Source organism: Notamacropus eugenii, chromosome 1 (genome assembly GCF_028372415.1).
Source record: "Notamacropus eugenii isolate mMacEug1 chromosome 1, mMacEug1.pri_v2, whole genome shotgun sequence".
Lineage (NCBI taxonomy): Eukaryota > Metazoa > Chordata > Mammalia > Diprotodontia > Macropodidae > Notamacropus > Notamacropus eugenii.
In genome coordinates, this window is record NC_092872.1 from 355,137,256 (window position 1) to 355,164,608 (window position 27,353).

General features: G+C 37.9%; 1 long non-coding RNA gene across 1 annotated transcript in view; it reads left to right on the forward strand.

The window, feature by feature from the left end:
- The window catches only part of LOC140518263 (uncharacterized), a 73,119-nt gene that overhangs the window by 2,582 nt on the left and 43,184 nt on the right, over nt 1-27,353 (forward strand). The gene's annotated exons all lie outside the window — the stretch shown is intronic.

A 27,353-nucleotide genomic window follows, 5' to 3' on the forward strand; every position in this document is an offset into this window, starting at 1 on the left:
AGGCGGCAGCCGGAAGGCCGGGGAAGATGGAAGGGGGATGAGTAGGCAGCTCCGCGGCTGGAGGGCCCGGGACCGTGAGGTGAGAGTGGATCGGGCCAAAAGAGTTCTCCAGGGAGCCCGGGCCGGCTGGGGCCTCTACCCGGGGTCGATGTCTTTTTTTCGGGGGGAAGGGATTGAGGGGAGGGGGAGGAAGAAGGGAAGCTGTGAAAAAGTTTGTGCTCGCCGTATGACGGCAACTTTGTTGGCTCAGGGGAGCCCGTCCCCGAGCTTTTGATCTGATTGTTGCCGAGCTGCCTTCGGCAGGGAAGCCACCTTGGGATGTAATGTGAAGCGGCGATGATGGACCCCTGCAGGTTATGGCTGCCCACAAAGCCTCGGCCCGCTGTAGGTGCTGTGCTGTTGTGCAGCGAGCCCAGAGCCGCTGAATCACGGTGGGAGGAGGGCGTGAGCCCAAGAAAGCCGCTGACAAACTGGCGGAAGCATTGCGGGCAGCTAGTTAGCTGTAGATCCCCCCTCCCCCAGTCTTTTGCACATCATTTTTGTGATATTTGGGCATGAATGTGTAGGTAAGAGATTTTTAAAATCTGAAATTAGATTTGTAAACAACTGTACTGCATTTGGAATCAGATTGCAGGTTCGAATCCAGGCCCTCCCACCTAGGGTTATGTGGCTAGTCTGGTCTGGTGTATTAACTGATCCTTACCTGTTTGCTTATCTGTAAAACAAAGAGGTGCTTTACACAATAGCTAAAATCTGTTGCAACTCTAAAACCTGTAAATTGAGAATTGTCATGGTCAATTAGTTTTCTGCATGCTGTTTTTTTATTCTACTCCCAACTGTAAACATCTTCCACTTTTTTTATGCTGCCATATGTAAAGCAGGATACTGGGTTCTTGAAAACTGTGCCTTACTGTTTCCAATATAGCTTGGGGCATTTGGACAGGCTCCAAGAATTAGCCCAAGTTTGGAGAGGTCTGTTACCAGAGGTTTGGGCACCAGGTATGTGGTTTTGTTTTATTTTATTTGTGACCCCAGTTCAAACAAGATTTTGCTGAGGGGGGAGTGCAGTAGTTGCTCACTGCATGTATGGAAGGAGTGAAGAGAATGAAGAGAAAGAACAAAAGTACTGAGGTAAAGGTAGTGATCACAAAGAAATTATTAAGTGGAAAAAGGAAATTAAGAGATCAATCTTATCTCAACTTCCTCCTTTTTTAGATGTGGGAACTAAGGCCCAGAGAGGTTATTAAATGACCGTAAGGCCACATAGGTAAGTGTCTACTTTTTGCAGAGTCACTGTGTTGAGCCGTGACATAGGTAATACCTAGGATGAGCACAAACAGTTGATTCAAGATTAACATACAAAAGAATTTCTGAGTGATACAAGATATTTGAAGGAAGGAATTTGCCTAATGATAGTTTTGTTTTTTTCAGAGGGCTTTTAGAAATGAAGAGGACTTTTGAAAGTGAATGTCAGAAGGGGAAAAAAAAGCTCCAAGAGCAGTTTAAAATGATTGAAAAGTGCTTGCTATTTGACTGGTCAAAAAGAAAGGGCCTCGCAGTAATTTTGTGTGTGTGTGTGTGTGTGTGTGTATATGCACACACATATATACGTGTGTGTATATATATATATATATATATATATATATATATATATATATAGCCAGGCCTACAACAGCAAGATATCCACCTCTTCTAGGATAAACTTTATAGATCATAATGTGCCGTAGCAGCGAGCTCTGAATTTGGGATTATAAAAGAACTGAGTTTGACTCTTGGCTCTGCCACTTACTATCTGTCTGATCTTGGGCAAACCTCTTAACCTTTCTGTGCATCTATTTCTCATTTTTAAAATAAAGGGTTGGATTAGATGACACCCCTAAAATTCCTTCTAGTTATAAATCTCTAGTCTGATTTTGGTTTCTGGATTATCTTGACTGCTGAAATTTCATTTAGAATGTAGAAAGGTCCTTAAGGGTATCAGTGCCGAAAGGACATTTGAATAATCACAAAGTTGTCATTCAAGAATCAGATACCATGCAGGGGTTCTGTTTCTCATTCAAGTAAGTATAGTAGTGAAGACTGAAACCAGAACATTATTGCAGTCTGTGCATTAACTTTTAATGAAATCAGCAAAAAGCTTAGCTTGCCCCTTGATAACTAACATTCATAAAACACTTAAAGGTTTGCAAATAACTTTACGTATATTACTTATTTAGTCCTCACAGCAATCCTAGGTGCAATTATTATGTCCATTTTGCAGATGAGAAAAATAGGCTTAGATTGGCTAAATGATCTGCCCGAATGTCACACAGCTAGTAATTCAGGTATTCTTGACTCCCAAGTCCAGTGCTCCGTCCATTGTGCACCCACGGTCCTTAACTGGAACTTTATTGACTTGCAAGAGGGCGAAGCTGAGTTTGATCCATTTGTTGCAAACTGTACACATCATGGAACTAGTAGATCTCAGAAAACTTTATTCTTAAATAAAATAATAGTGTGTGATCTGCAAAGTAAACACATCAATTTTGGATGACTTAAGCCAAAATATTTAGAATGATGATTCTGATCTAGATCATTTATATACTAATCAATTAAATTGTTATGAGATGTGTCTCTTTTTGGTTTGAACATTTTCTATTTTAAAAATCATTAATTAGAAAAGCATAGTGGGGAGCATGGTCTCATTGGTAGTGTTTTCTAGGCTAGTGTTTTCAGATAGCAAATGTAGAGGAAAGGTAGAGCAGACAGTGTGGCAGATGACATGATGACAGAGAAGTATGTTAAAAATATTCATGTGCTATATACATTTACTGGAATTTGGTGACCATATTGCATTTTACTATTGTCTTGAGGGATCTGTCTATGAATTCCTTAGCAAAATGCTGGGGATTAATTGAGAGTAAAGGATTCTATGTAAAAGAATATCTGTCTCTAAGCATAGTTGGGAGGCATATGTAATAGTTATTTTAATCATTGTTATGTGTTATGATTCAGTTATTAACATTTTTGCTCATGTTCACAATATTGACAGTGAAAAAGGTGATAGCTGCCATTCTTCTGGGGAAAATGTAGGAAATTCAAAAGTCTATGCTTACATAAGGTCTTTGCAATCACTTGTTGGGTAAGTTCCATAAGACCAGAAAGACCTTCAGGATTCACATGAATGTGTGTGTAAAACTTTACAGCTGTCACATCTTGAAAAGAGTCTAAGAAAATAATAGTTGAAGCTGAACTCAGAACAAAAAGAATAATTTCCTGCTGTAGCTACTTGTGGTTGAAAAAAAGAAATAACAAAAAAGTCAGTGATGTTAACTCATGATGCCACAGGGATTATCAGTATTTTTATAATGAATGCACTTGAACCCAATTTAAGAAGAGCACACCTACATTCAGGTGCCTTGGAAAAACAGTCCCATGGAGGTGTAACACTTAAAAGAGTATCACTGTGATATTAAGGAAATAAAAAACTTTTGTGTTCTTATCAAACAAATGTAACCAAATGAAAATTTTTACTGGAAAGTATAACAAGCCATCATGCAGGGTAAGATTAAGTTGTTCCTCATTAATAAGGAAGTAGTATTATCTGTTTCTTTGAACCTAATGGTGATTATGATTAATTAGCTGCTCAGGAGAAAGATCATTTTCATAACTGAAAAGAATAATAATAACTAGCATTTGCATAGCATTTTAAAGTTAACAATGTTATTTCAGTAGCTTCTTATAACAATACCGAGGTGTTATTAACCCATTTTATAAATAGGAAAATTGACAAGACTAAGTGACATGTCCAGAGTTAGACAGTAAGTTTTTGAGGCTAGACTTGAACTCTGGTCTTCTGACTCCCAAGTCTAGCATTCTCTTGGCTTTGCTATATAGCTGCCTTGCTGAAAAGTGTTACAGACAGTACCACAAGAAAAGTTGACTGCCCTAATTCTTATAACCATAAATGAAGGGAAATTGATAACATCATTTGACACCAACAATGACTGAGTTTTTCCAGGAATTTTTGAGATCGCTGTTCTGTTATGGCAAAAACATATAAATTGCCTCTTCCCATAGTAAGTTCTAAACCATCAGTTCATCACTAAATGTTAATTCATATACTCAGGGGAAAATAAAGCATTTTCATGTAAAGATATTTCATAGGCATATAAACCTGTTGCAAAGTAAGGTTTTGATGTAGTTTTTATTTGCATCCACTGAGGGCATTGACTACTGACTTCCCTCTGGTCCAACTCTAGATCTGTAAGGATAATGCTGCATACTAGTTTACAAATAGAAATTTATTTTTATCTTTTCATTGGAACAGTACTCATTTTTGGATAATGTTATGGGGCTTCTTAAACTTGAGGCTATGACCTTATAGCTTCTTTGACCCAGGACCTTGCTACTCAAATAAAATGTACTTGTATAAGAAATACCCCCGGTACATTTATCAGTTGAGTACTTCGGTTTGTCTTTTTGCTCCAGACTCCCTCAGGATAGAGAGGTGATTTGATAACAGGTTGCAGCAGCAGCAGTTTCTAAGTTAGTACTAAAAAATTCTGAAATTTTAAGGGGACAAAGATGGCAGTGATATAGATCAACCCTCTCCCCCATCTAAAGACAAGGTAAATAAAATTTCCACTGTTTATTGGATTTCTTGAATTGTTGTCTTAACAAGGTTGATGTTTTAGAGACAATAAAGAGTCTTCCTCCCTACACTCACTTTCATGATATTGGTATTCTTTGATTTAGATTGTAAGCTTCAGTGGTCAGGAAGTCTCATTTATTTAATTGTGATAAAGAATATAATGCCTAGTTATTGCACTAATTTTGAAAGATGAAGAGTCACCAATATATTAATAGTTAGCCTGTGTATTGTATATGTTTGTCCCTAAATCGTCTTTATACATTTTCCAAATATAGTCTTAGACCTGTGACTGAAAATTAAATTTGCTATCTTAAATGTTCCTTACCTTTTGTGTCACAGCCAATATGAAAGTACAGTTATTGACCCTCTTTCAACGTTAATTCAGCAGTATTAATGGTATATGTCTTCATGGTGCTATGAATTATAAGTCACAGGGATATATCAACTTTATTTGCTAGGAATGGTGAAAGTAATTACATTTAATTTGTCCAGAATTTCTGTTCTGCAGCAATATGTTTTGCTAGGTGGATAACACCTGTAGCCAGCTAGCCAACTTGATTGTAAACTGAAGACGTAGAAATAAAAGTAAGGTGGTAGAACCAGACTAAATCTTCAGTAATGGGCCATGATTGTTTTTTGGGAGTTTGTGGGGTTTTGGGGTTTGTTTTGCTTATTGGGATCTTGGGAATCTTTTCTAGTTCTTAACAGTCTCCTTAACCTAATGAGAATATATACATTCCCAGCTTTATTTAGCAGCTTGTGCTTTTGTATTGTGCATTGATTCCTTTCATTGGGATCCTATTCTTAGATAAAAACTTTAGTATAACATTTTAGAAATTCTTGATTTTTTCAGAGGACCAGGGATTCAAATGTTGAAATTTTAAACTGTGATATACTTAATACATTCGAATAGGGCCTACATTTAGACCTTGTGGGAGATTTTAAGAAGTGTGAAAAAAAAGTGCTTTAATTTTGTGAAACTTGAGGTTTTCAAACTTGAATCCTTTATTTAAATTTTAATAAATTCCCTTAGGTATTCTGCACGCACTCAATTTGGCAAGCTCCAATCGTGAATAAAGTCAGCCAGACTATAACTTGTAAATTTTACTTAAATATTTCACAGGTAAAACTCACAGAAGAATTTTTATTTCATAAGTGACTAAATGAAAATTGAGTAATTTTTCCAAATGCAAGCCAGTCTTTTCTCTTAATTCTGAGTTCACTGTCCAGCTATAGTCACTCAGACTTGGGTTCAAATTCTGGCTCTGCCACTTACTGTTGCCCTCTGACAAAGGTACTCTTTTTTGGCCTCAGTTTCCTCTTCTGTTAAAGGGAAGTGTTGAACTCAATGAACTCTTAAGCCCTTTCAGACCTTAATGAAGGGTGGTCAAAGAGCAATGGCTAATTATATTTTTTTCCTCTGTATAGCTATAGTTGGGGAAAAAAATAACAGAGTTTCCTTTGAAAATATTTGATTCTCTTGCCCTATCCCTGATATATTAATATCTGATGTGGACACATCCAAATTATTAATGCAAAATGGTGGCTGAGAATGTAGTGTGGTATAATAGACGGAGTCAAAAGACTGAGGCTGACATCTGTACTTGCTTTTGTCTGACCTTGAATAAATGATTTCACCACTCTGAGCTTTAGTTTATCTATAAAATGGAATTGTTACTGATAATACCTACCTAAATAGTACTTAGTCATAGACAAGTAAAAAAATTGGATGATGATGGCTATTAAAACACTTACTGAGATGAAATAATTTTTTACCTTGTCACAGTTAACAGGCTATCATAAATTAATATTGTCCCAGGAAGTCTGGAATGTTTTATCTCTACTCATAAAAGCAACTTTCTGGAGCCTAGCACAAAGAAGCCCTTGAACTGTAGGTCTTGTGGAAAATATTTTCATATTCTGTATTACAAAGGGAGCTTACATAGAAGAGAAAGGTAAGTTGCAAAGTTAGAGCCAACCAGGATGTGAATGTGTTTCTTCTCTAGTCTAAGATGATTGATCTGATGTCTTTTTCTTACTCTCCTTTGACAAGTTCATTTACTCCCAAGGCTTCAACCTGCCACCTTTATGCAGATGATTCTCAAACCTTATCTCCAGTTCAGAGCTCCAGTCATCTTCAGCTGCCTACGACACCTCTTCACCTGAATGTCCCTATGGTACCTCAGATTAGTCATATCCAAAGCTAAGTTTAATTGTTTTTTTTCTTGTCTTAAAACTACTCTTCTTCCAAATTTAACTATTTCTGTCAGTGGCATCACCATTCGTTCTGTCCCCTGAGTGTTCATAACTTGGTTCTTTACCTTTCATTCAAGTAATCACCAAGTCCTATTATTTTCATTTCTATAACAGCTCTCATTGTGTCCATCCTTCAATTCCCACTTCTCCCACAATAATACAAGCCCTCATTGCCACCCACTTAGTCTGTTGAAGTGACTTCTTTACCTGTGTCTCTTCATTTACTCTTTCCCTCTTGTAACCTATCCTTTATACCTTAGCCAAGTAATCTTTTGCATAGATTTAGTTATGACGTTGATTTTTTCAAAAGTCTTCACTAGATCCCCATTTTCTATCTAGTGAACTTAGAAATTTTGGACTTTCATTCAAGCCACTGTGCTATGTGTTATGTGCCCTCCTACAATTCCAGGCTTCTCATTTCTTCCCTTTGCGCACTAAACACTAGCTAAACTGGACTAGTTGACTTCTCAAACCTACGCTGAATATTCCTGGAATGCTCTTCCTTCCCTTTTAAAACTGCCTTAATTCCACTTCCTTCTTCATGGTGATTTTGGTAACAGTCTTACCCTCAAACAATGTAACATTTTGTTTTGTAACCCTGATATATCTGTGTCAGTCTCATTTTCCTAATAGTGAATTCTTGGGTGACAGGGACAGCATTTTATCAAAATGTTATCCTTTAATATTTTTCATGCAGTAGACAATATTGTGTTATACGGCTTACTAGACTGTAAGCTCTGTGAGAGCAGGAATTTCCAAAGTGACTAGTGTAATGCTTTGCTCACAATAGGCACTTAATAAATGTTTGTATAATTGAACTGAACTGCCTCCTGACCTCTTTGAGCATGTTTTCTGTCATTTATGTGACAGTAATGAATTGCTTTCAAAGTAATGAATCCTTTGTATAGAACTATTTAATGTGTCTTTTGTTTTTTAAGTTTTGTGTTACTAAAATTTTTTTGCAACAGACTTTTTTTATAGTTGTTCAACTGTCAGAAAGACATTTGACTTAGTATAACACAATATAACTGCCAAAGTACCTTTCCTCTTAGGTATATATTGAGCTCAGAGATGATTGTGTTAATTGACCCTATGGTGGAAGAGAAAATAAAGGATTTGGGGAAAAGGGACCAACCCAGCTTCAAATCTTCTCTGATACTAGCTATATGTGATCATGGGCAAGTCACTTCACTTTATTGGAAAAGTCTCCTCATTTGTAAATTGATGTGATGGGACTAGATAAACTCTAAATCTATGATCCTATGATTGTTTTAGCTTTGTAGATTCAATCTCTTATAGCTTGTTGATTCATATTAGAAAGATTGGACATAAGCTTTTATTCACAGATTAGGACTGCTGCTCTAACAAATTAAATCAATCTAGCAATATGCTCAACATTTTTAAAAAATATATTTTACTGTTATCTTTTGTTTTTAATATCTGTTTTCCAATGTGGCACCCTCCCTATTCCCTCACTAGGGAACCTTCTTTTGTAAGAAATAAAAAGCACTTCAATAAAATTAACCATCAAAAAGATGAAAAGACATTTATTAAGCATATTTGATAAATACTGTGCTAAGTGTTGGGTAATACCCCTTGATCTTCAGCTTACATTCTACTAGAGACAATACATACACACAGTTCTCACCTGTAAGTTCTATATGCCCTTGAGACCTGTTGGTGCATCCCTGAGGATGGGGCCTGCTATCTGCCCCTGCAGCTGAACTCATGTATTTGTTCTCCCCACCCACCCACCCCCAGTTAGAGTTTGATCTTCAGATCAGGAATGGTTTTGTTTTCTCTTTTTGTATCTCCTTATAGTGTTGGGCAGTAGTAAATAAATTTTTTTTTTATCATGAGTTCATCCTTTGGGGCCCAGGTTGTTCATTATAACTTCACTGGCTTCAGTTGTTTTGTTCTTTTAACTTACATTGTTGTAGTTATTGTGCATATTATTTTTCTTGTTCTGCTTAAGTTTACATCAGTTCATATGTATTTCTCTTGTCTATATTCATGTTCACTGTTTTATTACAGAAAAGTAATATTCCATTATATTTCATACAACACAATTTGTTTTGCCATTCTCCAACCCATGGATTTTATCTGCTTTGAAGTTTTAATAAATTGTAGCAATATACTTAATAAATATTTCTTGAAATCATTTAAAATGTTTGATATCCTACTTTTTGGTTCATTCTTAAGTTCTGACTCTTTTGTGAGTGACTTAGAGCAATACATCCATCACAAACTAGATGAAGTTTTAGATTCAGTCAGGGTTTCCAAAAAAAGAAAATTGAAATGGGTTTGTTTATACATGCAAGAAACTAATTCTGAAGGTGAGAACTCACTTTTACCTAGATAATTCAGATTCAATGGCCCTTCTAAACTAACTGATAACAGCTTTTGCTTGTAAATTTCAAATAGTTAGGCTTGTGAAATTCACACCTAATATCATAATATAGTACTATCCTATCTGCATGTTTTATAGAGGTGAGAGCTTATACAAAGCTGGTAAAATTAAAACATTTATCTAAAGTCTGGTTATAGTATACTTGATCATAGATTTAAGAGTTCATGGAGACCTTAGGAATCATAAATGACACCAACCACCCACCTCAAGTTTCATGTAGTAGTAAGTTTCCTTGTGAGGCTAAGTGATTTATTGTAGTGATTGAATCTGATTAGTGCCCAGAAATATAAAGAAAATGAAATTTGCTAATTAATCATCAGGCTTGAAAGCATTAGATTTACCCTTCTGGTGCAGTACTATTCTTTGGATTAGCTAATTGTCAATTCATTGGGTAAACAGGAGTGCCAAGCTAGGTGCCCAAGGAAGTAAAGGTTGTCCAAGGCATGTTTTATTTAGTTTACAGCTACAAAAAAAAAAGGGTTCTGAGACAAGTACCAAGTGCTATGTACTGAGCAGGGAAAACTTAAGAGGCTACTACAGAATCCTCTAATCCCAAGTGTGAACCTGTCCAAAATAATTATCCTTACTTCCTAAGAACTTGTTTAGCACTTTGTATTTCTCTCAGAAGCATTGATATTCACTTTGTTTTATAACATGCTGAAATCTGTGGGAGTACATATTATCATTGTAGGCAGAATGGAGAGATGTGGATTAGATAGGTAATAGTACAATTTGGTAGACTCAAAATGGGTTGAAATGAGTGGTGTATAAAAGATTGCTGCTGCCCCATGTTTACTTAGAAAAACAATATTATGTAGTATTACTTATTTTTGTAAATATTTTCCAGTTACATTTTAATCTGGTTTAGTTGCACTCAGAATTTTACTGGCTGTTTGCTGCATTAGATGACTGAAACCAAAATTATTAATGTATTGATAGCATCATGTAGGGCTGTCTGTAGTGGAGTGCCCTAGTTATCCTTTGCTCTTCAACATTTCCATTAATCACTTGGATGATGCCATGCTTATTATATTTGTACTTGACACAGTTTGGCTGAATAGCTAGTGGCAAAGGCGAGGTATTTACAAAAGAACGGACTGAATCTAGTAAAATGAAATTTAATAGGAATAAGTGTGAGGTACATGTGTCAAAGAGCCAACTGTAGAAATACAGAATAGTGAAGGCATGATTACAGAACTTTATGTGGAAAAAGAACTGGAGATGGGGTATGAAAGGTAGATTAGAAGCTTTACATGAATAAATCACCTGCGAGATGGTAGTAAACAGGGCTAACACTAGAGATTCTGTTGTCTGCCCCAGTCAGGATATGTGCCTGTAAGCCACATTTTACTAAGCACATTGATCTAGTGCAGTGATGTTAATCAAACACAGAGACCACTATACTCAGATAAAGATCCTTGCCTGCTGCATATTGACTTAGAAAACTACCTAGTAACATGTTTTCGTTGTAATTGTTAAACATTTCCCAGTTATATTTTAATGTGGTTCAGCCCAGAGTGCTGAATTGCTGCGTTTGATACCTCTTCTCTAGAGTTATATTCCTAAAAGGGCCGCTAGAATAGTGAGACTTCTGGGGAACTGATTCCTTGATAAGAATCAGTTGAAGACACTGAAAATTCTTATCCTGACTTGAAATAATCCCTGTTTCTCAGTTTCCTTTGGATTTAAATAAAGGAGGGCTATGCGAATTCACTTTCTCCTCCAGAGCCATCTGAATCTAGTGGTAAGATCAGGATGACTGGAGGTGGCCCTGGATGCAGTGGGAAACCATGGTCTTTTTTGAGCTAGGGTCTTTCCAAGTTCTTGTTTTGACTGAGGCAACATCCATTCTGTGCTTAAGGCTAGGTAAGAAATGAGCCAAGGGATGACCTTTTTTACCTAATCAAAAAAAAAAAAATTTAATCTGGGAGGGGAAGACCCTTAGTGTTTAGCAATTATTATTCACTGTCACTCTGGGCCTATACTATGACTACGAAGTGGGACTTGGGCTGGGACCTATTGTTGGCCAATCATTGAGAGCCTGAGTGAATTGGGTTTAAGGCATGGTCTTTAAGAAAGAAATCTAGCCCCTAAACCCCTCGATATCTTGCTAGATTTCATTCATCAGAATTTACATTCTTTGTTAAACTCTCTCTTCACCCCTTGTCTTGGATTTCCAGCCCTTATTGTTTCCTTTGTTCCTCTAGCTTCATTCAAGGCTCAGCTTGGGTGCCAGCCCTAAGGGAGGCCTTGCCTGATCTCTTCAGTTGTGTCTGCTCTCCCATCAAATTATCTTGTACTTATTTATCTGTTTGCGTGTATGAGCCAGTAAAATGAAAGCTTCTTGAATGAAGACAGGGACTTTTTCATTCTTTTCTTTGTATTCCTCTACCTAGCCCAGTTTTATTCATTTAGTAGATGCTTTAAAAATAACTGTTGAAAGAATGGAGGGTTCTTTTCAAGTATTTGAAGGATTGCCATGAGAAGAAGGAATTAGACTTATTCTCCTTGGCCTCAGGGAGCAGAGCTTGAGCTGTGGGGAAAGTTGCAAAGAGTTAGATTTCACCTTGATTTAAAGAAAAAAAAAATCTTCATAACATTTATCAAAAAAAGTAAATGGACTATCTAGTAAGATAATGGGTTCCCCATCACAGGAAGTCTTCAAGCTGTACTTGTCAGTACATTCCCAGTCTGCTACAATGTAGAATAGATAGTCACATCCAGTTCTGGAGGTTGTGATATCAGAGTGTAGAACATGAGGAAAGTCTTGGAGGAATTGGAATTTGAAGTGTGGCCAGGATTTTGACATGTGGAAAAAAAAGTGCAAGGAGAGTATTTCAGATATAGGGAATTAATAGTGTGAACTGAGGTAGAAAGGTGCAGGACATATTGGAACTGTGAGTGTACAGTTTGGCAAGAGTGGGAGTGTGTAAAGGATAATAGTGTAAGAGAAGAGTTGTAGGAAAGTACTATGGGAGTCAGAGTATGATGGGTTTTGAATGCTAAACTAAGGAGATTTTACTTGATGCGTGTGGTATGTGTGTCTAAAAGTGGAGTGGAAAGTGGGATATTAAAAGTTTTTGAGGAATGGAGTGATAACTGGCTCTGCTTTTAAGAAACTTAATTTGGTAGCTGTGAAGGATGCATTAGAAAAAGAAGTTAAGCTATTGTAGAAAGAAGTACAGGCTATGAGGATAGTGGTACAAATAATAAGGGACAAGATTTTGTTCAACAAAGTGCAAGTGATAAGGTGGGAGCAAATTACAGGATGATTTGTGGTAAAATATATAAGACTTGGCAACTAATTGGATACAGGATGTTAGGAAAAGAGAGGAATCAAAGATGACTCAAGTTTTATGCATATGTGATCAGGAGAATGACAGTCCTGTTAGTACAAATAGGAAAGCTAAGATTAATAGCAGGTTTTGGAGGAAAGATGAGTATAATTTTGGATAGGTTGAGGTGCTTTGTGGGAAAAGGGGGAGATTTTGGAAATCCAAGTTGGATTCAGGTGAAACTGGTTGGATAGGAGATAGTTATTTTTTCCCCATGCCCCTTAAGGGTAGTGCCTTTCCTTTGTTGATTATCTGCCATTTAGTCTGTCTATATCTTATCCAGCCTGGCACATAGTAGGTGCATAATAAATATTTATTGACTGACCATAAATTTGGAAGTCGTCTGCAGAGAGGTCATAATTGAAATGATGGCAGTGACTTAGAGATACAGGCACTAAAGACAAAGCTTTAGGAGATGCCTATATTAAGATGTTAGAAGAGGAGGAGTCTTCAGCAAAAGGAACAGTCAGAGGGGTAGGAGAACAAAAAGAAAGAAAAAGAATACAATGTATGGGAAGGCAAAATGGGAGAGATTATCTATCATGAGGGATTAACAACCATTTCAGATGTCAAAGAAAATGAGAACTTTGAAAAAGTAATTGGATATGGCATTTGCATGATGGGCTAGGTTTGCATTGAGAATTTGGAAGCATCAAAAGTAAGAGTATTCCTAGAAGTTTATCTGTGAAAGGAAACTGAAGGAATGATAGCTGGAGTGAGTAGAGCATTTGATCAGTAGTTTCACTGTAGGAGGTGAACTTGTTTGTAGGCAGAAGAGAGGGAGAGATTGAAGATTCTTTCAGAAGGGATGGAATCAGTGAGGGCACAGATGGCAGGGTTAGCTTCGGTGAAGATGAAGGGAGGCATGAAGAGGTTCTTGATCTTTTTTGATGCTGTTGAACACTCCCTGGAATTGGTACATTTCTCCCCCCACACCCCCACCCCACTTTCTTCATGACACAACTCTTCTTTTTTCTCCTGCCTATTTTTCCCCTCTTCTATTTCTCGATCCATTCACTCTTGAAGATAGTTTGGAGTTCTTTTCATTTAAAAAAGATCAGTAATCAATCTATTGTCTAAATATATGCCAACGAGTTGCTAATTTACAGGTTACAATCTCTAAGGTTCCTTCCAGTTCTAAAGTTCTGACTCAGTCAACAGGCATATATTGAGCACCTATGATGTTTGGGACCTTCTCAAGGTCATTAGGTATAACTTTTTCCCTAAATGAAAAAAGCCAGAAGGTTCCCTCTACATTCTCTTGGTGACCTCATCAGCTTCCATGGATTAAATTATCTTTATGTCCTATATTCTGATTCTCAGCTATTTTTGCTAAGTTTAGTCTCATGTCACCAGTTGTTTATGGGGCATTTTGAACTAGGTATGCCATAGATAATTTAAATTTACCATATCCAGAATAGAACTTATTATCTTTCTACCAAACCCATCCTTCTTGCTAATGTGTTTCTTTTGAGGGCACTACCATCCTTCCAATCATATATGTTCAAAATCTTGGAATTCCTTTAGTCAGGTTTTTCATGGCCAATCAGTTGAGAAGTCCTGCTATTTCAACCACTACAACATCTTTTTTGTTCCTCTGCTCTCCACTCATACCACAAACACCCTAGTTCAGGCCCTTACCACTTTCTGCCTGCATTATTGCAATAGTCTCCTAATTGGTCTGTGTTCAGTCTCCTGTCCATCCTCCACACAACTTCCAAATTCATATTCTTCATGCACACCTCTAACTGTATGTTCAAAAGACTCCAGTGGCTCCCTATTGTCTGTAGGATAAAATACAAAGCCTTCTGTTTGATCTTGCAAGCTGTTCACATTTGGACTCTAACCTACCTTTCCAAGTTTTTATTGCTCATTACTTTCCCTCATGCGTTCTGTGCTCCAGCCAAACTGGCATGCTTGCTTTTCCCAAATGCTACATTCCATCTCCCATCTCTGCCTTTGCACAGCTGTTCTCCCATGCCTGAAATGCATTCCTTCCTCTGTCCTGCCTCTTAAAGCTCCATGAGGCCTTTCCTGATTCTCTGTAGCATACAGTAGTGACTGGTGAGCTGGCTTTAAAGTCAGGAGGACATGGATTTGAGGGGTACCTCTGATGACACTACCTTTGTGCACTGGTCATTTAACTTCCCAGTGTGGGAGACCAGAGGTGTCTGAGGGCAATACCCCATGTGGGCCCAAACCAGATCATATGTAACTGAGAAATGTTTAACAAGATAATTAAAAATACAGTACAACATAGGATAATGTTAATTTGTGCTTTTCTAAGTCAGTGTGCAGCTATGGGGATCGGTTTCTATTTGTTTGACATCGCTATTCTAGGCACCTCTTTTAAGACTGCAAGCAAGTTGAGGGAAGGCGGCAACTTGCATTAGTAGAGGTAGGTAGTACCTTACCTAGAAATGCCTTATACCAAGGAAATCATAGGTTGAGTCCCTATCCTTTGTATTTTATATTTATTTACTTGTATATGTACCCCCATATAATGGCTTCTTGAGGTCAGGGATTTTTCATTTATGTCTTTGTGTCCCTGGAACCTTATAGTGTCTGCCACGTAGGCCTTTTAACAAATGCTTAGGGATTAATTGAAATGTGAAGAAGAGGTGTTGAAGGAACTCTTCCTGTATAGCGTATATCTTAGGAAAGTGTCTTAATTGAAATTAAGGCAAATTGAGGCACAAAGTTCCAAACACATTCACTTTATAAAATTAAAAGGTGGAGTACTAAGAGTCCATCAGAAAACAGGAAAAAACTGCAAACAGTGCCGCTGTCATTGGATACAAATCTACTTAGGCTTCTGGGTGCGCTATATCAATGTGGGTATTCTCTCCATTGGCACAGATCAATCCTTTTTATTCATAACAGAAAATTTTTATCTTTTCCTTTTCTTAAATTCTTCATAAAAAATATACCCCAGCCTTCCAGCTGAACAGCACGTATTTAAAATGTGACTGAGGCACTTCATTTCTTAAGGTATATTAGCATACCATATTCAACAGGCTGAAGTACAAAAATGTGATTACTGTATGATTTCAAAGGTTCATCTTTAAATGTCTTTTGTCCTATTTTCCCATTTATAAGATGAATGGTTTGAATTGGAACCTTTTAAAGTACTAGGTCTTAGGGTTTATGAATTTGGAGGTCATTAGGACAAATCCATAGCACTCAATATGGGAGGAAGATTTTTATTTTCTTACAAAAAAAAGTGAAAAGGTTCAAGACTGTTCAGTAAACTGAATGAAACTACATTCATTTTGAAGACAGAATTTGTTAACTTTAAGTTATAGGTTATGAGCAAATTTCTACACACATAGTATCTATAGTTCTGATCTCATCATTAGGAATGTAAAATTCTGTCACTATAAGATTCTTTCACTCAAAAAGCATTTTAAAATATCTACTATGTGTCAGGCACTAGGAAAGTCCCTGTCCTCAAAGAGCTTACATTTTGTTAGAGGAGAGAATTTACAAAATAGATAACTTTGTGGTGGTGGAGGGGAAAGGCACCAGCAGCTGAGGGTGATTGCAAAAGATTTCATGTAGAAGGTAGTACTTGAACTGAGTTTTATAGTTGGGAAGAGGAAGAGCAAAGATGTATTTGTATCCCCAATGCCTGGCCTAAACATAGGTGCTCAATATATGCCTATTGATTGAGTCAGAACATTAGTACTGGAAGGAACCTTGGAAATCACGAATCATAAATAAACAACTCATAGGCAAGTATTTAGACAAGAGATTGATTACTGTTCTCTTTTTAACGAAAAAAACAAACAAACTTGAACTATCTCTAGGAATGAAGGGATTGCAAAATAGAAGAGGAACAAAAAATTTTGGTTTCCAATGTCAGTATAAGGGAAAGAGTTCTGCCCTAGGGAATTCTATAGTCATGATTGGCTGATGTGTCCTTGAGGGTGAGGTGGGGGGAAGGTAGATGTGTTAAGGTGGTTTCTGCACCTCAGTTTCTTCATCTGTAAAGAGAGGGGATTTGATTCGTTGAACACTCAGGTCCAAAATCATGTTTCTGTGGAGGTTTCATGCTGCTTAAAAATTGTGATATGAAAGGTCATAGAGCAGCCTAACTCTCCCATAAGTATTTCAGTCAAGATATAAAAAGGACCCCAGATTGAAAAATGTTCAAGAAGTCTAAAGAGAAACAACAGTTATTTGTAGAGGTTTTATGCTTTTCTTTCTTAACCTCTACATGTTCCAATGACTCATGCTTCAGTCCTCAAGAAAATGTCTACACTTAATCCATTCTCCTATAGGGCCTGTTATAATATCCTCAGCCTCTGTAATCTAGAATAGTTTCCTTTTGTTAATTTGCAGGTCGTAAAACAATAGAAAATTAGGGCTTGCAGATCATCTAGTTGAATATCCTCATTTCACAGATAGGGAAACTGAGCCTCAGAAAGGAAGTGACTTGTTCAGGGACACACAGCTAAGTGGCACAACTGAAGGTCACAGCTAGATTTGTTTATAAATCTAGTTCTATTACACTATGCTAGCTTTCTCTACCATAGCTCATTGGCTATAACCACTCTCCTTACTAAATAGCAAAATTAGCATTGTCAGTTTGTTAAAGAAATGCAGTTTTTGATCATTTGACTCACATTTTTGTGAGGTATTCAAATTTTAAGCTGCATGAATAGAAAAGTATCTTGTCTAGCAAAGGAAGCAACAGTCAGTCTTAGTATTCCCTGTGCTGGTAAAGTCTCTTCTGAAAGGCTATGGACAGTTTTAGGCACTGTGCTTTAGGTTTGGGTAGGATACTGATACTGTCCATTAGTACTTTAAGGCTAACAAGGAACTTTCCTAGCCTCAGCCCTCTGAGGTAAGTGCGTAATTAAAGTCATCTAATTTCCATTTTTCAGATGAGAAAACAAATTAAATGACTTGCCCAGTGGTAGATAGTATAATGCTGGAGTTTAAACTCAGATCTTTCCTAATTTTAAGTCTAGTACTCTTTAACCATATCTCTTTGCCATGGCCATATGACAAATAATTGAAGGGACTGGAGACATTTAATATGGATTAGAGAAGACAGGCAGAGACAGGATTATTAACTTTAGGTACCTGGAAATTATTAAAGGCAGTTTTTTGGCTTCTTTCTAGCTCTAAGGTTGCCCAACAATAGAATGGGGAATGGGTTGCTTTAGTGCATTTGCTGCCCTTGGAGATATTAAAAGAGTAGATGGGCACTTGAAGATACTGTAGAAGAGAGCTCTGAATTATGTAGTGGGTTAGACTGAATGTTGACTCATATCTCGTCTATAACATAAATTACAGCTAGGATAGGGCTATGCATATAGTAGGTGTGTTGACTTTAACATTTCATAATGCATATTTGTCGTCTTTGATAACAGGGAAAGGGGAGTGGGTGGGATTTATTACTCAACAATGAAAGTTGGCCTAAAGGAAGTCTTTCAATAACAAGACTCCACAGTTACTGAATGTTATTGAGCTTAATTTCTTGGTTGTGCTTAAAAAAGCCTCTTGAAGAAATAAATTAATTCTTTTGAAAGCAAATAAAAATATATTGTGCCTGGAATTTGGAAGCGATTCCAGATTATTCACATAACTGAAGTTATAAATCTTCACTAACAGAAGAATTAATGTAGAAAAGAAAATGAAAAATAGTATTCACAACTCCCAAAGGGGCATTTTGATCTCTTCAACGGTGAGGAAATAATATTTATATTTCTTGTGTTTGTCAAAAGTACAGTTCAAGACAGTTGATGCCCATGGAAGTCTTTAGTAAATTTAATTTTTAAGGATAATTCTGTTTTGGCACGCCCAGTCAAAACTGATACTAGCTTTCATTCAGCCTGCAGAAAGCTCTCTTTAAATAGATACTACTACAGTCAAATCCCATTACAAAGAGTAGCATAATAAAGCCTCACATTGCATAACAGAACACCCTGTTCCTCACCAAAACAAGGTTTTTTTGTTTTGGGTAAGTTCATTTTTTACAAAATTTGAGGGTTTGAAGGGATCTCAGCAGCCATCTAATTCTACTCATATTCAAGAGGAATCCCCCCTGTAACATCCTTAATAAGTCATCGAGCTTCTGGCTGAGAACCTTTTTACAATTGATGAAGCTGAGGTTGAGCAGTTAAGTGACATGCCTAGGGTCTCACAGCCTTTCTGAGCTAGGACTCAAGCTCAGATCTTCCTGACTGCAAATTGACTGCCACCTCCCTGCTCTTTCTTTTTTTATCATTAGTAACTGTATCAAAACAGGATTATCCTCATAAATAGCTTCCCTAAGCATTAATCTTGTCTTTGGTTGTGCTTTTGAGAAACAGCAAGAAAAATATAATTGCTTCCTTGCAGTTGAAATTGTTTCCTTGTGTATTCAAATTGGATTTTATTCTTGAGCATCTCCTATCCCTCCTGGGCTGACATTCCTTAACATTTTAATCAGTAGGATTCTACCTATCTTTTCTCTGAACCATTTGCAATCTGCTTTACCCAAATCTATGGTGCTTGTCAGTCTATTTTGACATGATAGAGAAGAAATCTTCATCTCTATTGCATACTCTATGAAGGAGTGGTCATTTCTTTCAGAATTTAGTCATTTCTATATAAACTAATAGTTTCTCACTGTTAGTGAAAATCAAATAGAATTTTCCTGTTGATTGCCCCCTATTTTGAAGGATGAATGAAATGATTACTGTCAGAGTAAAAAGTTATTAGCATGAGATTTCTGCTTCGAAACGGTGACATCCCCTAAGTATTCCCATATCTTTATATAAAAAATATAAAAAGGGCACCAGAATGAAAAATATTCAGGAAGTCTAAAGAGAACAGTAAATTTTCCAGTCTAGCTCAGGGCTTCATGCAAAAAGACACAACACTGGGCACTGAGAAAAAACTAGGGAGGCCATTGTGAGCTTAGGTCAACCATCCCAAAACCTTTAGTTTGTGAAATGCTGTGGAGAGTAAGGAGATTGGAAGTCTGCATTCTGGAAACCCAAAGTACTCTGCCTGAGGCTGCAGTGCTGGGAGACATCCCTGGGAAAGCATATTCCAGTGACGAGAACCAGAAACCAGAGACAAGACTAAATAGCCTAACCAGGTCACCCAAGAGTGTGGGAGAAGGGGACAGAGCCTATCTCTGTCACAAAGTCCCAAACCAAAAACTAAGGCTGAAGATAGAAGTAAAACAGAAGAAAACACTGAATACAACGAAGAAATGTCTTTTCCACAAAAGTATCTTGGGTTATTTTATGTATTTAAGTTTTTTGCTCAGATTAAACTTTATTTTTTTTTCAACTAATTAGCATGTATTTTCTCTCCTCATCTCCTTTCCCTTATTAGAAAAGAAAAAAAAAGAAAAAATCCCTTGTAACAAATATGCATCGTGATGCTGAGCAAATCCCCATAGTGGCTATTTCTAAGAAATGTACAACTTTCACCTCTCTGTCAGGAGATGTTCAGCATTCTTCATTTTCAGTCATTTGGAATCACTGTTGATCATTGCATTGATTAGAGTTCTCAAGTCTTTTAAAAGTTGATTACAGTGTTGTTATAAAAATTGTTCTCTTTGATCTGTTCATTTTACCGTACATCGGTTCATTTAAGTCTTACCAGTTTTCTCTGAAGCCATCCCTTTTCATTATTGCTTAGGACACCATAACATTATATTATATATTCATATATCATAGTTTGTTCAGTCATTCTCCCATTGATGGGCACGCCTCTTTCTGTTCTTTGCCACTACAGAAAGAGCCACTATAAATCACAGTGCACAGTTTAGTGGCACCATAGTGCACAGAGTGCCAGGCCTGGCCAGGAAGGCTCATCTTCCTGAGTTCAAATTTGTCCTGAGATACTTACTAGCTGTGTGATCCTAAGGAAGTCACCTCACCCTGTTTGCCTCAGTTTCCTCATCTGTAAAATGACCTGGAGAAGCTAATGAAAAACCGCTTCTGTATCTTTGTCAAGAAAACTCCAAATGGGGTCATGAAAGTGTCAGACATGACTGAAACAATTGAATAACAAAATATTTATATATTATAATTTGTCCAGTCCTTCTCCAGTTAATGGGTACCCCTTTTACTTTCAGTTTCTTGCCACTGCAAAAAGAGTTACTATAAATAATTTTCTACATATGAGTCCCTTTCCTTTTTCTTTGATCTTTTTGGGGTATAAGCCTAGCATTGCTAGAAATACATGGTTTGACTTTCAGATAGATACCCAAGAGAAGCTCAGATGGGACTAATTTCACAAGTACTGAATTTGCAGCTTTAGTTTCTGAATTGGGGCTTTGGACAAGGTCCAGCTTCTACCCCAGCCAGCTTTGCTTAGGCTCTCCCCAGGTTCCCTGGGTTCTTCTGCTGACCTCCATTTCCCCGGAGTAGGACCCCTGGATCTATGAATTTCAGAGGGGAAGAAGTTGTCCAGTTTCATTGGGAATGAGAATACAAATATTGGTGGTTTTAATTTCTTTCAGGAGGGGATTATTCATTTATACATTGTATGAAAATGTCACATTTAGAGTACAACCAGTGCAATTAATGGTTTTAGATAATCTGAAAGTATGTGCTTTTTAGTACTCTCTAGACTTTGTATTTGTTGCAATGACTTCAGTCATGCTTTCTGCCTCTTTTTACCCTCACTTTGGTGTCAGAGACCTTTCATTTACAGGAAAAGCTTAACTCAGCTAGTGCTGTACAGTTAGTTCCCTTTGTACTCCTTTGGTCACCCTGTGTTCTCAAAATAAAAACTACTGGGAGATCTTCAGGAAATGCCCAATTCAGATAAGTGATATGAGAACATATCTGTTTCTCATCATTGGGTTTCTCTGCTGCTGTGTGGGAGAAGTACGATTCAGATTACTGATCCAGCCCCTCTTAGACTAGAGCTCAATACGTAGCTGGGCCATACCAACCTCTTTACTTGCCTTTCTTTCTTTTTCTCTCTCCCTCTGCCTTCCTCTGCCCATCTTCCTCCCCGCCTCCCTCACTTCCCCCTCTCCTGGCTCGATCTTTGTCTCTGTCTCTCCTTTTCACTCTAGTTTTCTCTTTTTGTCTCTCAGTGTCTGTCCATCTCTCTCTCTCTCTCTCTCTCTCTCTCTCTCTCTCTCTCTCTCTCTCTCCCTCCCTCCCCCCTCCTCTCAACCCCTCCCCCTCCCCCTCCCCACCACTCACTTTCCAACCTGCCTCTCCCTTGGCACACATAACTTTATGCCTTTTGCTGACAATACCCTAGATTCTAATATTTGAAGTGGAAAGCCAACCATACTGGATCAAAAACCATTTTTAATTGTCATCTACTTTTCATGGATTGCCATGGATAAGATTCTTTACCTAATGCCCTGTCTGCTGGTGGTAGACTTCTCTCCACATTTAGGTAGGCAGACACAGCCTGTCTCTGGCTACTTCTTAAAACCTTTCAAGCTTTGTAGCTCCTACCAAAGCTTCAAGTCCACTGCCTTAGCCTTTCAGAACCCACGGTCGCCTTCATCTCATGATAAGGCATGCATGGGAGGAGGACTTTTGTCTCAGAGAGAGAAAAAAAATGGTATGCTGCTTTATAGTCCTTATTCCTCATGGCATAAGGGAGGGGACCACGTGTTTTCTCCAAGGCTATATGCACTGCAGTGCAATCTCTGGAGAGTACTAGCAAGCTGGAAAGGTTTCAGGTACTGCCTGGAAGTGGATTCTGTGCCTATTGTGTGAATCCTTGACTAATGGAGTATAAAGGAGCTCATTGCCATGAAGTTAAAATCAAGTGATGAATTTGGTGGCTATAGAAATGCAAAAAAAAAAAAGTGGTGTTAGTGAAAGGAACACCCACAACAACCAAATCATCAATCTTTCTAACCTAAGTGTCTGAGTCTTCTCTCCTTTTAATCAACCTCCAATCAGTCAATCAATCAATCAAGTAAGCCCCTACCACTACCAGGACTTCTACTAGGTGCTAAGTATGCAAACAGAAAGAAAAAAATAATCCCTACTCTAGAGTTTCTTAACCTTGGATCATGAGTGATATTCAGGGGGACCGTGAACATGGATGAAGAAAAAAAAGTGACATCTATTTTCACTGACTTCTAATTGAAATTTATCATTTCCTTCCATTATTTAAAAAACATCCTAAGTAGAGGTCCATAGTTTTTCTCAGACTGCCAAATGAAAAGTGGTTATTAACCCCCGACCTACTTACTCCCAAAGAATTTACAGTCTAATAGGAGAGGCAAATACATATGTAAGTATGAAACAAAATCAATAAGTAGAAGAGAATAAATACAAATAAATATGAAGTAGTGAAGTACAAATTAGTTTGGGAAAGAGAGTACTAGTATTTGGTGGGGAATCAGGAAAGGTTTTATATAGAAGATAGTGCTTGAGCTGTGATAAACTCCCTAGGAAACAGGTCTTTTTTAATCTTTCTATTCACTGAATCACCAAGTAGTAGACACAGCTGGCTGAATGGGGACCCAGCTAACTGGGCAACTCAACTCCTCCTCTCCAGTCTGCTTCCCCCTCCCCCCCTCCCCTTTCCTTCCCTCTGTTCTATCCTGTCCGGTCCTGTCCTGTCCTCTCCCAAAACCTTAAACCTACTGCACTCTGAAACTGGGACTCCAATGGGCCCCCGCCTGAGGGCTCCTCTGGACCCTCCTTGCTTTAGAGTGATTATCAGTAGTAACTGTTGCTGTTTCCCACCCAGCCTGATGTCTTTCTTTTTCTTGACCTCACTAAAGGGGCCACGCCCTGGCTGCTTCTAAACAGGCCTATTCAACTAATGGGCAATACCTCACCCTAAGTGAGTACCTGCAAAGAGCTTGGTCTGAAGGGGCCAAGGTCTCCCAGTGTATCCTGGGTCATTTCCAGTCATCCTGATGAATATCTGGTCACTGGATTCAGATGACTCTGGAGGAGAAGGGAGGTTGTTGACCTGCACAGCCCTCCCTCACTCAAAACAAAGTCAAGTGCAAGTCAGGTCATCATTTCTCTGATGGCATGGTCTCCTTCGGCAACGGACAAGTACAAATGACCAAGTACCAGGTCGTGTTCAAGGTGCTCAAAAATATGCATTGAATAAGTGAATGAATGAAGGAAGGAAGGAAGGAAGGAATAAACTAAGTCCATATTTCCATTACAAAAAGGTACAAAAGTACAAATTTGATTAATGATCAGGGGATATCTGGAATTGCTAGTGAGATTGTGGAATCATTGAAATTTTTTGTCTTCTAATTTCTTGTAGATCATCTCCTAGGATTTTTGGAAGAGTGCCCAAATTTTGTAGCTGGTAGGTTAAAAATGAGCAATTCTTAGCCTAGCCTCCAGTTTATTTATCCAGTTTATCCAGCCTCCAGTTTGACTTATCTTTTCCCCCTTAATGTGATTTTTTTGGGGTGAATAAATTCCAAATTTCTTTCCTTATTGTCAGTACCACTCATTTAATTCGTATGCTCCTTTATGAATCTTTGTATTTTGTGTATATCCTTTCTGGTTATACTCCTTGAGAACTTCTCTGTTCTGGGGAGCATATTGTTGTACATGGGTCTTTAATAAGAGTTGCTAATAATGGTGGTGGTAATAATGATGATGATGATTGATTATATGTGTAAGACAGTTTTTCCCCAGTTGGGTTTTTGTGACTTTCATAATCAGAAAGGGCTTCATCTAGTCCAGTGGTGTCAAATTCAAATGGATATGAGCCACTAAGGGTTGCACTAAGGCTCCCTGCTGCTTCATATTGACTGAGAAAACCATATATTAACACTATCTTTGTTCTTTTGTATTTTTATTTATTATGTTAAAAGTTTCCCATTTACATTTTAATCTGATTCTGGCTGTACTTGGGAGTGTTGTAAGTGATGTATTTATTTGACACCTCTGATCTAGTCTAACCTTTACCCAAAACATGAGTTCTCTGCATCTTTCTTTCTCCTCTATGCTTGTGTCTTATCCCTTCCTCTTTTTCTTTTTCCCTCCTATTTTCTCCCTGCTTCTCTCCTTTCTTGAGTGTAACTTTTCCTCTCCTTTCCCCTCTCTTCCATTTTATGTTCATTTCTCTTTTCTCTTATGTGTCTTTCTCCTGTTCCCTTTCTGTCTGTCCTTCTCTCTTGTTCTTTTTTTCTATTTTCCCTTCCCTTCTGTTTATCTCTCTGTATGTTTCCCTCTGTCTAACTCTTCACATCTCATTCTCCTCTTTTGCACTCCTTCCATCACTTCCCTATGCTTCTTACTTGCCCCTTCCAACTGGCCAAAATGTAGGAATAAAATGTATTTTAAAATATTTGCCGTATTTATTGAGTTATATTAAGACTCCCTAGTCTTAATGTAAAAGTGAACTCTTTCTCTAAGGGCAGATAGAAAACTAAGAAATTAAATTACTCTTGCTGTTTAACATTAGATTTTTGTTGTTGTTGTTGTTTCCATAATTCATTGACCGTTTGTAGAAAAAGATTCCCTACTGTTGCATTAGGTATAAATGTGTAGAAGGAAAAGGGAGTCATCCAGATCATCACTGCATGAGCCACATCAGTGCCTTTAAGGATAACAATGCAGCATCTTATGGAGACTAAGCTGATTTAAGTAGAAAGCAGCCCGTTTGCTATCTTCTGCCCCAGCCAAAGGTTCTGATTGGTTTTAAAGACTTCCTTTTCTGAGAGCACAGACTTTCTAGTTTCATCCAGGAAATACATTACACTTTGAGGAGGAATCATGTATTACTAATTTAAATTCTTTTTGTTGTTCTTCATCCTAAGAGGTCTAACAGGCATGCCTGAGGGGTAAGCAGAGTGGTTTGCTTCCAAGCTGCGCATATCAGGGCCAGAAGGGGCTTAGAACATAGAACATTCCTATGGAAGGGCATCTTTAGAAAATAACTAGGCTGGGGATTCTTCACCTTTTTGGTGTTCTGCATGCCTCCACCATTCTAGTGAAACCTCAAAATAATGTTTTAAATGCATAAAATGAAAGCTGTAGGATTACAAAGGAAACCAATTTTATGGGAATTCAGTTATCAAAAAAAATTTTTTTTTAAAGAATCCAGGTTAAAACTCCTTTTTACAAAGAAAGAAACTGAGGCAGCTATATGGGAAGTCACTTGTTGAAGGTCACACAGATAGTTAACATATAAGTGAGACTAAAACCTAGTTCCCTTAGCTTCTGTGTAGTTCTCTAGCCTTACTATGTTATTTTCCTATTATAAGCAGAGCTATTTGGAACTTTCCTTTCTATAGGTTATATGATGTCTGCCAAAGCCTATATGTTATATTTCTCCAGTGGAATATCTGTCCTGAAGATAAACAATCCAGGTATTAAAGTGGTTTGAATGTTTCTTAGAACTGACAGCAGAAGGCTGAGAAGTTGGAGCAATAAGAAGGAAAACCAGCTTTGTATATATAAGAATAGAGGTTTAGATTAACCGAGTGGATGTGAATCTATATATTTAGTCGATTGCTCTGTATAGATTTTGGAGTGAATTTATCCTGTGGCTACAGCATGTGACATTTCCATTTTTAAAAAGAGTAAACTGTAATATTCTCATGGTTTGTAACCCGTGGTGTATAACTGAAATGCCAGGCTAACAGGCCAGGTTCAGTCTTGAATGCTTCTCAACAACAATTCTATGGTTTGTGTTCATATGCAAGGTTTCTTCCTAAGAACATTTAAATTTGACTCATCTGTATGTTTTTAAAAAAAAAGAAAGAAAAGGGCCTGAACCTCATTTTCATCAGGCTAACAGGACATCAAATATAGGACAGGTTTTATTTATTTTACCTGGAAAAAATGTAAAGATTTATAAACAAGCCCTAAAATAGATGCAATATGGGGAAAGGAGTAACTCTCATCTGCTATATTGGGGTACCTCCCATGGTACTGGGTGGCCATGCTCTTTATCTGTGAGAAGATATGTGCTATGATTGAAGAATTTGTAATTTGAGATGGCAAAGAAATTCCTTACTGGTCCCTATGACTAGAGGTTATATCAAAGATGATTGGTGACTGGGGAAAAGGAGCAGAGGGAAATATGGAGGAAGGAGCTGTGAGGTACTCTCCTCACTATATCCCTAATCATGAAGGACTTTCCCAGCTCTCCATTTTCCTCTTTTCCTTTCTTCTTTAGCTGCTTCCTGATTACCAAGAAGCTATACTATAGGGCCTAGTTTGGGAGCTGGTACACTGTCCACCTTCCTTCACCCTTCCCCATATCTTTTATACACTGCCAATGTCAACATCTTCTAATGTCAGTCACCACTTTCCCTCCCCACTTCTGGGTCCCAACAGTTCTGCCACTGCACAGGTCTTCCCATTTTTGGGGAACAACATCCTTGCCCTGAAGATGGCAGTGCTCATCATACACATCAGATACAACTTCCTTTAAAAATATATATATGAATAAATAAGGGAGAGAGAGAGAGAGAGAGGCAGAGAGAGAGAGAGAGAGAGAGAGAGAAAGAATATGGATATACTCTGGCCAGGCCTTCTCATTTACCTGATAACAGAAAATTTCCTCTCTACTTGCTTTCGTTGTCCTCTTCTGTTCCTTGGCTTGATCCTTCTGTCACTGGAGCATCTTCTGTTGCTGCCTCTCTTTCCCTCCACCTATTCTGTTGTTGCCCAGGTAGCTCCTCTTGGTGCCCCTCCTGCCCTCAAAGCCATTGTGACAATAGCACATGGTGATAAGAACATGTGCTTGCCTAGTGAGTATGAAGCGGAGCCTTGAGGCTGGGATGCTGCTGCTT